A 12,233-nucleotide genomic window follows, 5' to 3' on the forward strand; every position below is an offset into this window, starting at 1 on the left:
AGCGGAGCTGCGAGGGCACCGATCGTCTGCAGGGGGCTGAGGGAAGCCCCAGGTGAGTTAATCTCATTTTTTTTTTTTTTTTGCCTTTAGGTTATCTTTAAAAAAACTTCCATTTGGCTGCATTAAATTGCAGCCAGAAGGCACTTATTCGCTGGCAGACGGGAGATTAAACCGCCAGACAAGCATGCACTTCAGCCTTCAATGTGAAAGATGATAGACTAGGTTACCACTTGTGTTGAAATCTAATGACCAGCTGGAGCGGACAGTGCAGTCCACCATAGGCTGTATGGGAAACGCATCTGCTCAACTGGAAAAATCATGGACAGCACAAGAGTGTGTTCTGTTTAACCCAAGGGCAGCTTCAAACGAGATATTGTTTGAAGCTGCTTATGCAATAAAAACCTCTGACAGGATAACTCTTTTGGCTGCCTAGTGTAGCCAAACGAGTGCATGTGAGTGAAAAGTTATATTTACCTGCTCCAGATGGCTTCTTCTCTTCCTCCACCAATGGCTCTGAGCTTTCGGCAGGTCTTCTGGGTCCCGGTCACTACCAAGCACAGTATATGATATGTGACCAGGATCCAGGAGACCGTGTCAGTGTTACAGCGCCACCCAGTTGTGGAAGAGGCGTGGTGGACGAAATGGAAGAGACTCTTCCATCACCCCTCTTCCCCTGCTGGGTGGCGCTGTAATTCTGGCATGGTTTTCTGGATCCCGATCAGGTCATATCATGTGATCAGAACCGAGGAGCCCTGCCGAGAGTACGTTGCTGCTGCAATGGAGGAATAAGAAGACGATCCAGACAGATAACAAGAAAAACACATATATCCAGGCACATCGCCTCTAGTTAGGACATTAAATACGTTATTAAGGAAAGGGAGGTGCTGAAGGGGGTGTGGTCAGAAAATTAGCAAAAATCAGCAACCCTTCGCACTCTCGCATGCAAATGTTCAAACAAATACATTCACAGATTCACTCATCCAGGCACCACTGTTATCCCTACAGCTAAGTTAAAAGCCGGGGTCTTAGTTTACAGAAGAATGCATTCTTATGCTTAGTCACCTACACTGCGCAGAAGTACCCAGGTGAACGTAGGTGTCCTAACTCTGGCCCTGGGTACTTCTGCGCAGTGTAGGTAACTAAGCATAAGAATGCATTCTTCTGTGAACTAAGACCCCGGCTTTTAACTTAGCTGTAGGGATAACAGTGGTGCCTGGATGAGTGAATCTATGATCCAGACTGGTAGGCATGAGAGCTCCCTGCCACAACCCCTACCCTGCCACCACATACCCCACCAAGCATGCCAGGCTGGGAAAGGCACACTTCCCCAGCGGCAGGAAAAATTTGGCCCTGCAGCCAAAAAAAGTTTTACTTTATTTGGCTGCCAAAGGGTTAATGCAACTGATCCAATGGATCAGTTGCAGACTCACAAGTGTGAATAGATCCTATTTATAAAAAAGGACCTTCATTTCAGTTAAAAGGACATAAAAATGTAAATTTTCCACTGTAGTGGGAGCCAAGCCTTAGGGCCGGTTCACACGGACGCTTGGCGGCGTCTACCGTCAAGCGTTCGGGACCCATCGGCTAAACTCTCCCATTCAAGTGAATAGGAGCGTTTAGCATTGCGCGGTTACCGTCGATTACCGTCGATTGCATAAACGCGGCGTTCTGATCCCGATTTAACGCATCGTTTCGGCCGTCCCTAGAAGCCGCATGCAACGTCTAGGGACGGCTAGCCGGCGCGTCTTCATGTCCCCCTGCGGGGACGAGAAACGCCGATCGCGACGATCTCTGTACCGCCGCCACCGAACGGGACGTCACAGGACGACGCGACTTCCTGGCCGCCCCAACGCCGCCTGTTGTCCGTGTGAACCGGCCCTAAAGGTGGCCACACACCATACAATCCAATTTTACACCAATTTGATAAATACAATCATACATTCAAAAAATCTGATCGAAGTGTTCCCTTTTTTTATTCGATAAAGGACGATCAGGAGTGTTGGATTTTCTGATCAATTTATATGAAAAAAGAATGGTGTAGGGTAGACTGACAATTTCTTGATGTACAGACCCAAGCAATTTTTTTTCTGAGTTTTAATCATTTTTATCATAATTGGGGAAAAATGTAACGTATGTGTGTGGTACATTAATTAGATTTTTGAAATGTTACAATCAAACAGAAAAATTGATTGCAATTTTTGAACTGAAAAGATATTTAAAAAATTGTATGGTGTGTGGCCACCTTAAAGCTTGCTCTGCCTATATCAGTTTCACTGTTGGTTACGTTGAATTTCAAGTGAAGTGAACCACCCCTAATTGCCACCTACGAGCAGCCAGCTTTCAGGAAATCCTAGCCAGTTTTGCAGGATTGCACAGCCCAGCAATGCCTTATCTAGGTCCACTGTATACTGTAGTGTTTTGTTTTTTTAGTTTTACTTCAGGCTAGTAACTGCAGGGTAGTATTCATTCCTATAAATACAAAACATGTTTTGCTATACCTCTTAAAATAAACTGTGTTTTTACTGACCATATAGAGAAATATAGTGTGAATAAGCATACTGCATACCAATAATTGCCAGAACGTCAAAAACAACATTGTATCGCAATAATATTTAGTTTCCGAAATGTTAGTAAAAACAAAACATATTAACAGAATGTAATTGCTATTATTTGAATAATAACAGGGCATCTTAAAAGCATTTGTAATTGCCTGTTAGTTAAAAAAAGCGGCCATCCCTGAAGCCAATAATCTGTTAGTCTTATTAGTAAAGTGAGGTTGATAATCAGAGATTTCTGGGCTCACAGAGAAGTTACATGAGAGGCATTGCATAACATGGCTTATTATAGAAGCTCCCAGACAAAAGCTGTAAAATATAGTAACAGGCCAGGCAACCACCCACTAGTTACGTGAGCCAGAGTATTAATTATATAATCTGTTTCAAGGACAAGTTCAACTGCACTCAAAACAGATTCTTTGCTACGTGGCTCAGATTATATAAATGGGTGTAAAAGTTTCAGGCACATTCAAGAAAACATTCTAAATATGTTTGCACTTGGTTTTACAATATATTTATATATGTCACAGAATGTAATATTATTTCCCTTAGGTAGGCTATCATAGAACTAGCATGAGATAAGATACCCAACTGACTTGAGAGGGTTATAGAGGATGCTGTATATATATTTCCTTTTAAACAATGCAGAGTGCCTGGCTATCCTGCTAATCCTATGCCTCTAATACTTTTAGCCATAGATCCTGAACAAGCTTGCAGATAAGATGTTTGACTTAAAGCAAATCTGAAGCGAAACTAAACTAGATACTGAATTGTATTTATAGTACACATAATTAATAGAACATTAGTAGCAAAGAAAAGTAAAGTGTTTCATATTTGTATTTTCACTTATACAGCTTTATTTATAACATTGCATCAGACTATCACAGTTGCAGTTTAAAATCCAAACTCTGAATTTTAAGCTGTAAAAAATAAATAAATCTCATGCCGTCACCTAATTGACAGATATGCAATTCTCTTTTTCTCCTGAGTTATTTCCTAGGAGATAATTTTTAGATCCTTTTTAAAATAACTCTTAAGCATTTTCCAATTGGAAAAGTACCCAAAAGTTGGTGAAAAAGTACCATCAAAATTACTTGAGTACTTTTTTCCATGCTGTGGTTTAGAAAATGCATTTTATGACAAGGTGTGAAAATATCACCCAAGAGAAAACTCAGGAGAAAAAGTGAATTGCATATTGGGCACAGTGGCTTGGCTGTTTAAAGAGAAACCGTGACCAAGAATTGAACTTCATCCCAATCAGTAGCTGATACCCCCTTTCCCATGAGAAATCTATTCCTTTTCACAAACGGATTATCAGGGGGCTCTGTATGGCTGATATTGTGGTGAAACCCCTCGCACAGTAAACTGTGAGGACCATGGTCCTGGCAGTTTCCTATCCGTGAACCTTGTTGCATTGTGGGAAATATCTGTTTACAGCTGTTTCCAACTGCCAAAAAAGCAAGCAGCAGCTACATCAGATAGATTTCTGTAAATTCTGACAAGAATCTATCTGATGTGTGCCACACACTAGAAACAGAATTCCAATAGATTTCAGAATTAAAGGATTGGCACCACACTATGTATTTATAGCTCTATAAACGTTATTGTAGCATCAAAGCAATAACAGGAAACGACAGCCCGCTGTTTTGGCCTCACAGCCTTTATCAAGTTGCTCACGTGTCATTACACCAAACCAAGTACACATTACAACTTATATATGCAAAACCACGCCCACTGGGTGACCATTCCACCAATTATGGCAAGGGAGCAAAGCGGAGCTGATGGGGAACTGTTTGAACATAGTGCCAACCAATGGGCACATACCTTTTTAAATAAGCACTCACCAATCAGGAGACAGCGGTAACCGCCAGTCTGTCATTATCAATAACGACGCCAGCCGGCGCATCTCTCCCCACGCTGACACTTCCGCAATGTGGAAGCGCTCGACAAAACATCCAGGTCATGTGCATAAAAGCACATGACCAATAGGGGCCAATCGCATGCGCCGCTCAGCCGACCAATGATGACAAGGATTGGCTGTAGCGTAGGAGCGGTGGATGGTGTGGCAAAGTGTCACCATGACAACATGTACATAAAGAAATGAAGCCGCAAAAATACTCACACACCCGCCGCGCACCAGATTAAATAAAAAACGCTGCACATAATGCATCACCCCGCCAGGAGAATCTGTAAAACATTAAAAACATATAGGCTTAAGTAAAGCATACAACAATACAGTATCTACAAAAAAACAGTAAGGAACAGGAATAGGACAATTTAAATAACAAATCATACTCTCTGTTTAACCCTACACTACCCATTGCGTCTAATCTATTAATCCACCCCACCTCCCTGCGTCGCAGCTCTTTTACCCAATCACCCCCTCTCCAACCTCCAGGAACCCCATCAATAGCCATAACCCTTATTTGCGCTACACTGTGATGACACACGGTAAAGTGTTCAGCTACTGCTTGACCAGCAGTAGCATTTCTAATGGTCGTTTTAAGTGCAGAAATGCGAGATTTAAGATTTTGCGTAGTCATACCAACATATATGAAACTGCATGGACATTTGAGTAAATATACAACGTAAGTAGAATCGCAAGTATATCTTTCCCTAACAGAAAGCGTGGTACCCAAAGTAGGATGCTAGAATTTATTACCCCGCATGACATTACCACACATGTGGCATGACATGCAAGGGAACATACTACATCTAGATGAGGAAGCCTGGGATGTTGGCATGGATTTAGTATGTAGTTTATCCCTAACCGTGGGAGCACGACGGAATGACATCAACAGAGGATATCTGAATTCGGCACTCGAGGTAACCCGTCACGGAGAATATACCAGTGTCCACACAAACTCCTGGCTATGATGTCACTACAGGTGTTATACGTAGACACAAACGGTATACAGGAAAAAACACTTAGACCTAGGCCTACATGGCATTGAATCAGTATTAAGTACCTCTACTGGATATCCTCTTGAACTAAATGTATCTGCTAATTCGATCTTCCGTGCCTCACATACCTCAGGCTCACTCACAATCCTATTCACCCTTATAAACTGGCTACAGCGGATGCTGCTCTTAATACCAACCGTGTGAAAACTCCAGTAGTGAAAAGTTGAGTTCTTATTGGTAGGTTTAGTATATAAGTTAGTAAAAAATTGCCCCACCTCTACGACACACGGATGTGGAATTGGCATGGGTAAACTTTGTGCTACAAACATTCGATTTGTAACATTAAAAATTACAACCTTAACACATATGACACAGTGCTAAGAAAAGCTGATCTTGCAGCCTACATCACAGTGTCCACCTCAGACTGGGAGGTGAGCAACAAGTATAGTATTATAGCATTAGAAATCAGTGGATGCACCACAATTTTAGGGGAGATGCACCCCATATAGGAGGGGTCATCCAATTTCAATGTAAGTGAAACCATGGATAAGCCCCTTGTCCTAACATTGAATGTTGAGTGCATTATAGGTTGGGTGGAGGAGGGGTGAGGATAGAATTGTTTCCTTAATTTGTAATGTACCAACCAATACTGTTGGTCATGTGGCCTGGTATTGTTCAGGGGGTGGAGCCCCACTAAAGTTACAGTACACATAGCAGTTCTAACCCTTTATGACCCAATTAGGCTGGCATTTCCCAGAGAACACATATCCCAATGAGCATGGAGTTCAATTGCTTGAGCAATACCAGTCAACATGGCCCATAAAATGGGGAGGGGGCTTACAAAATGAGGCAGCAAATCTCTCTCCTCCCCTTTGTAAAGCACCCCATGTTCAATGTTATGTCTAGGAACTTATCCCCACCTTGGTTCTCCCCTGAGGAAAAATGGGGCTAAGTCGTAGGGTTGGCTTCTGGTGGAATCTGGAAATGCTCTTTAAAAAGGTGACCTTTATATCCCCCCAGGTGGAATGAGTTTAGAATTAAACTCACAAAAGGTTAATGCTGTAAGAAAAGCACCAATTCTGTGAAGACATGTAACAAGTAACAAAATGTCCCCACCGGAATGTCCCCTTATCACAGACAAACAGTGCAGCCAGTATGCTGAGGTAATGTGTCCTGCCTGCAGAGTATTGGCCTTATGCTGGGAATACACCGGTCGTTTTTGAGCCAGATAGATGGCTCGATAGATAATTTCCAACCGATCTGTGATAGCAGTGAATGGAAAAAGATAAGAAAAAGGAGCGGAAGATAAGAGAATCGACTGCAGAATTGAGTGGCGAAACGATCGAACAGGAGAATCGAGAGGCAAAAACAAGACGTGTATGCCCAGCATTGTATTAATGAGACAATTGTACCAAACCTCCAGTACTTATCTTTGCATTATGGGGGCTCCATAGCATGCTGGATCTTTAGTGACAGTGCCAACAGACTGCATTGTTTCCATCCTCACCCTGGCATTATACTGACTATAACTGAGCAGTGTGTACTGATCATTAGAGAAGAGAGGAGGAAAGGCAGGATGATACCTGAGCGAGTGGCTATCAGTGGGTAAGGTAAGTAGGGAAAAAGTGAAAGCATGCATCCTCGTTTATCACACTTTATTTAGCAATCTGTTATGTGGAATTACCAAACAATGTGAGGAGGCTGCCATATACATGCTAGATTCTCAGCCAAGACAGTGCAGAAAGAACCCCCTGCCCGAGGGTTATCTAGGATGTACAAAGCTTTATATTTGACCAGTGTTCATCCTTAATTCATTGCATGTTCACTGTTGGAAAATTTCCATAGTTTTGTCCATATGCATTGGCTACTAGGACTGCTTTAAAATAGATATTTTATTGATTTTTTTCTGGCGTTACCATTTGGGCCAGTTCACCTTCTCAGCTGTGGGTGGTGCCGTCACTGTTTGCCAAGTCCTCTGCAGAGCTACAGTGGGTTGCAAAAGTATTCGGCCCCCTTGAAGTTTTCCACATTTTGTCACATTACTGCCACAAACATGAATACATTTTATTGGAATTCCACATGAAAGACCAACACAAAGTGGTGTACACATGAGAAGTGGAACGAAAAACACACATGATTCCAAACATTTTTTTTACAAATAAATAACTGCAAAGTCATGTGTGCATAATTATTCAGCCCCCTTTGATCTGAGTGCAGTCAGTTGCCTATAGACATTGCCTGATGAGTGCTAATGACTAAATAGAGTGCACCTGTGTGTAATCTAATGTCAGTACAAATACAGCTGCTCTGTGAGGGCCTCAGAGGTTGTCTAAGAGAATATTGGGAGCAACAACACCGTGAAATCGAAAGAACACACAAGAAAGGTCAGGGATCAAGTTATTGAGAAATTTAAAGCAGGCTTAGGCTACAAAAAGATTTCCAAAGCCTTGAACATCCCACAGAGCACTGTTCAAGCGATCATTCAGAAATGGAAGGAGTATGGCACAACTGTAAACCTACCAAGACAAGGCCATCCACCTAAACTCACAGGCCGAAAAAGGAGAGCGCTGATCAGAAATGCAGTCAAGAGGCCCATGGTGACTCTGGACGAGCTGCAGAGATCTACAGCTCAGGTGGGAGACTCTGTCCATAGGACAACTATTAGTCATGCACTGTACAAAGTTGGCCTTTATGGAAGAGTGGCAAGAAGAAAGGCATTGTTAACAGAAAGCATAAGAAGTCCCGTTTGCAGTTTGCCACAAGCCATGTGGGGGACACAGCAACCATGTGGAAGAAGGTGCTCTGGTCAGATGAGACCAAAATGGAACTTTTTGGTCAAAATGCAAAACGCTATGTGTGGCGGAAAACTAACACTGCACATCACTCTGAACACACCATCCCCACTGTCAAATATGGTGGTGGCAGCATCATGCTCGGGGGGTGCATCTCTTCAGCAGGGACAGGGAAGCTGGTCAGAGTTGATGGGAAGATGTATGGAGCCAAATACAGGGCAATCTTGGAAGAAAACCTCTTGGAGACTGCAAAACACTTGAGACTGGGGCGGAGGTTCACCTTCCAGCAGGACAATAACCCTAAACATAAAGCCAGGGCAACAATGGAATGGTTTAAAACAAAACATATCCATGTGATAGAATGGCCCAGTCAAAGTCCAGATGTAAATCCAATTGAGAATCTGTGGCAAGATCTGAAAACTGCTGTTCACAAACGCTGTCCATCTAATCTAACTGAGCTGGAGCTGTTTTGCAAAGAATAATGGGCAAGGATTTCAGTCTCTAGATGTGCAAAGCTGGTAGAGACATACCCTAAAAGACTGGCAGCTGTAATTGCAGCAAAAGGTGGTACTACAAAGTACTGACTCAGGGTGCCGAATAATTACGCACACCCCACTATGCAGTTATTTATTTGTAAAAAATGTTTGGAATGATGTATGATTTTCGATCTACTTCTCACATGTACACCACTTTGTATTGGTCTTTCACGTGGAATTCCAATAAAATTGATGCATGTTTGTGGCAGTAATGTGACAAAATGTGGAAAACTTCAAGGGGGACGAATACTTTTGCAACCCACTGTATCAGGAGTTTGTGGCATTCTAGACTGCTGGTGGTACCGATGCACATACAGTACATCTAATGCAATGTGAACTGGTACCTACCGGCCACAGAGATGGTTAAATTTTTCTGGGGAGTCCAGTGTGGTGAGAGGTCCATCAAGCCCCTCTATATAGTCACAGTCAATCGCACCATCCACATAGGACTCGACCCTCCTGTGATGATGAATCAACACACTTTTATTGCGTACATGAGCAGTGATATAGCACACAGAAAGCTTTCTGTGTGCCCTACTGCTATATCACCGCTCTTGTACACAATAAAAATGTGTCTATTCATCACAGGAGGGTCGAGTCCTATGTGGATGGTGCGATTGACATACAGTACATCTAACCATCTACATGCAGAGTACATCTACCATTCATTAAAGTGGAACTTCAGCCTAAACAAACATACTAATATTAAAGAGACTCCGTAACAAAAATTGCATCCTGTTTTTTATCATCCTACAAGTTCCAAAAGCTATTCTAATGTGTTCTGGCTTACTGCAGCATGTTCCACTATCACCATCTCTGTAATAATCAACTTATCTCTCTCTTGTCAGACTTGTCGGCCTGTGTCTGGAAGGCTGCCAAGTTCTTCAGTGTTGTGGTTCTGTGATGCATCTCCCCCCTCCAGGCCCCTCTCTGCACACTGCCTGTGTATTATTTAGATTAGGGCAGCTTCTCTCTGCTCTATTATCTTTTACAAGCTGGATAAATCCTCCTCTGAGCTGGCTGGGCTTTCGCATACTGAGGAATTACATACAGGCAGAGCTGTCTGCACTCTGCAGGAAGAAACAGCCTGACACTTCAGTGGAAGATAGCTGCAGGGGGAAAGAAACACACAAATCATCTCTTGAGATTCAAAAGGAAGGCTGTATACAGCCTGCTTGTGTATGGATGTATTTTCTATGTGTGGACATCAACCTACTTCCTGTTTTGGTGGCCATTTTGTTTGTTTATAAACAAACTTTTTAAAACTGTTTTTAACCACTTTTAATGCGGCGGGTAGCGGCGAAATTGTGACAGAGGGTAATAGGAGATGTCCCCTAACACACTGGTATGTTTACTTTTGTGCGATTTTAACAATACAGATTCTCTTTAAGTTACATTAGTTATGTTAATTAAAATAGATAGGTAATATAATATCTTACCCACCCTGTTTTAAAAGAACAGGCAAATGTTTGTGATTTCATGGGGCAGCCATCTTTTTTATGGGGCAGCCATCTTTTCGGTTGAAAGGAGGTGACAGTGACCATGAGACACAGTTCCAACTGTCCTGTGTCCTGATCACCCCTCCTAGCTGCATGCACTAGGCTTCAAATGTCAAATAAAAAATTGAAAGAACAAATAAATTTGCGCCAAAACAGCAGAAGGAGAACAAAACCATCAGAAATCAGATCCCATGCGCAGCATCAGGGGGGAAATGCCTGGACAGTTTTCTTCTGTGCAGCTAAAAATAAGGCTGAGTAAGAAAAACAAAGTTCTGATGCTGTGAAATTGTTAAAGAAACACCAAGCCTTTTTAGTGCTGCTGAGTAGATTTTTAGTCTGGAGGTTCACTTTAACTGCACCTCATGTCACACATACACATAGCATAATGTGCACTTAGTGTCTGACACAAACACTGCTATATCCATGCATCATACAGCAACTGAATGGTGGCTGAATGCTAGTAGATTTATTCACACCATAGTAGAAAAAACACAACGTTTCAGCCTCACAGCCTTTATCAAGTGTTACCAAACAACAGCCAAAACCACACATATATAGCAGAAATTAAAACACACCCCAAAGGGGGCGGACACAAGCTTAGTTGGTAGAAGAGAGTTTTGCATTTAAAGGTACAGTGTGCATTTAATTCATAGAAAGCATCTTAAACTGTATTCATCATTGAGTCCGTTAGGGGACAGTGTACTCAGCCTGTCAATGCATCTGCTTTCTCTTCTGAGTAAAGTTGTTTGTCCATCACTGCCCTCATTTGTAAAAACCTTCTCAAGGACACACCAGCGAAGATCTCCGACTGTGCGACTGCACTCATAGTAGTGCTTGCCTATGGGAGAGTCAAATTGTTTTTCAGGATCATTAACATATTTTTTTGTATAAACGTTCATTACTGCGATGTTTATTGATTCTGACACAAACTTCTCTAGAGGTTTGCCCCACATACCCCATGCCACATGGGCACTTTAAAAAGTATACAACATTCGTGGTGGTACAAGAAAAAATACCCCTAATGTCAATCTTTGTGCCCTTCAAAGGGTGTCTGACATGGTCCCCCTTAATGATGCTTGAGCAATTTTGGCAACTAATACAGGGGAAAGTGCCCATTTTTTTAGGCAGAAAAGTGTTCTTCGGAATACAAGATGCTTTCTATGAATTAAATGCACACTGTAACTTTAAATGCAAAACTCTCTTCTACCAATTAAGCTTGGGATGTGTTTTAATTTCTGCTATATATGTTTGGTTTTGGCTGTCGTTTGGTAACACTTGATAAAGGCCGTGAGGCTGAAACGGGTTTTTTCTACTATGGTGTGAATAAATTACACTTGCTATTTGCATAAATCCAGGTGGAGACCCAGTTATCCTTTCTTTGATGTGATATTTCCCTACACTCTTTGTGGATCTGAGTCAGAAAAAAGTCACAGGAGGAAGCCCACACAAACACAGGAATAACATTCACACTTCATGGAGATAGTGTCCTGGCCCAGATTCAAACCAGGGACCCAGCACTGCAAGGTTAGAGTGCTATCCACTATGCCACCAGGCTGCCTGTCATATATTGTTTTCAGCCTTCAGAAAAAAAAACTTCTATTAGGTAAATATATTTACTTTCTATTGCTACTGTGTCGCTCTGCTAACCAGGCACTTGTAGCATATGTCACTGCCAGCTGCTTTACAGTCTTATGCGAGAACATCATTGATAATATGAGTGGTTTGCAGAGTTGTTGGTAAGCCTGCCTATTGTTCTGAAGGCAGCCAGAGCCAGTCACACATAAACTCATGCCCAGCTGCAATTGGAGTGGTTCAGAAAGTACTCCTATATCAGGTCCATAGGCTGTTTGGAGTCAGAACTCATTGCATTCTTAGCCCATCCCTATCCAGACATATCTGTCCTTTTATCTCTGGACTGTTGTACCTTGTTTCTCTGACTCCACTTTC

This window comes from Hyperolius riggenbachi, chromosome 1, assembly GCF_040937935.1.
Source record: "Hyperolius riggenbachi isolate aHypRig1 chromosome 1, aHypRig1.pri, whole genome shotgun sequence".
Lineage (NCBI taxonomy): Eukaryota > Metazoa > Chordata > Amphibia > Anura > Hyperoliidae > Hyperolius > Hyperolius riggenbachi.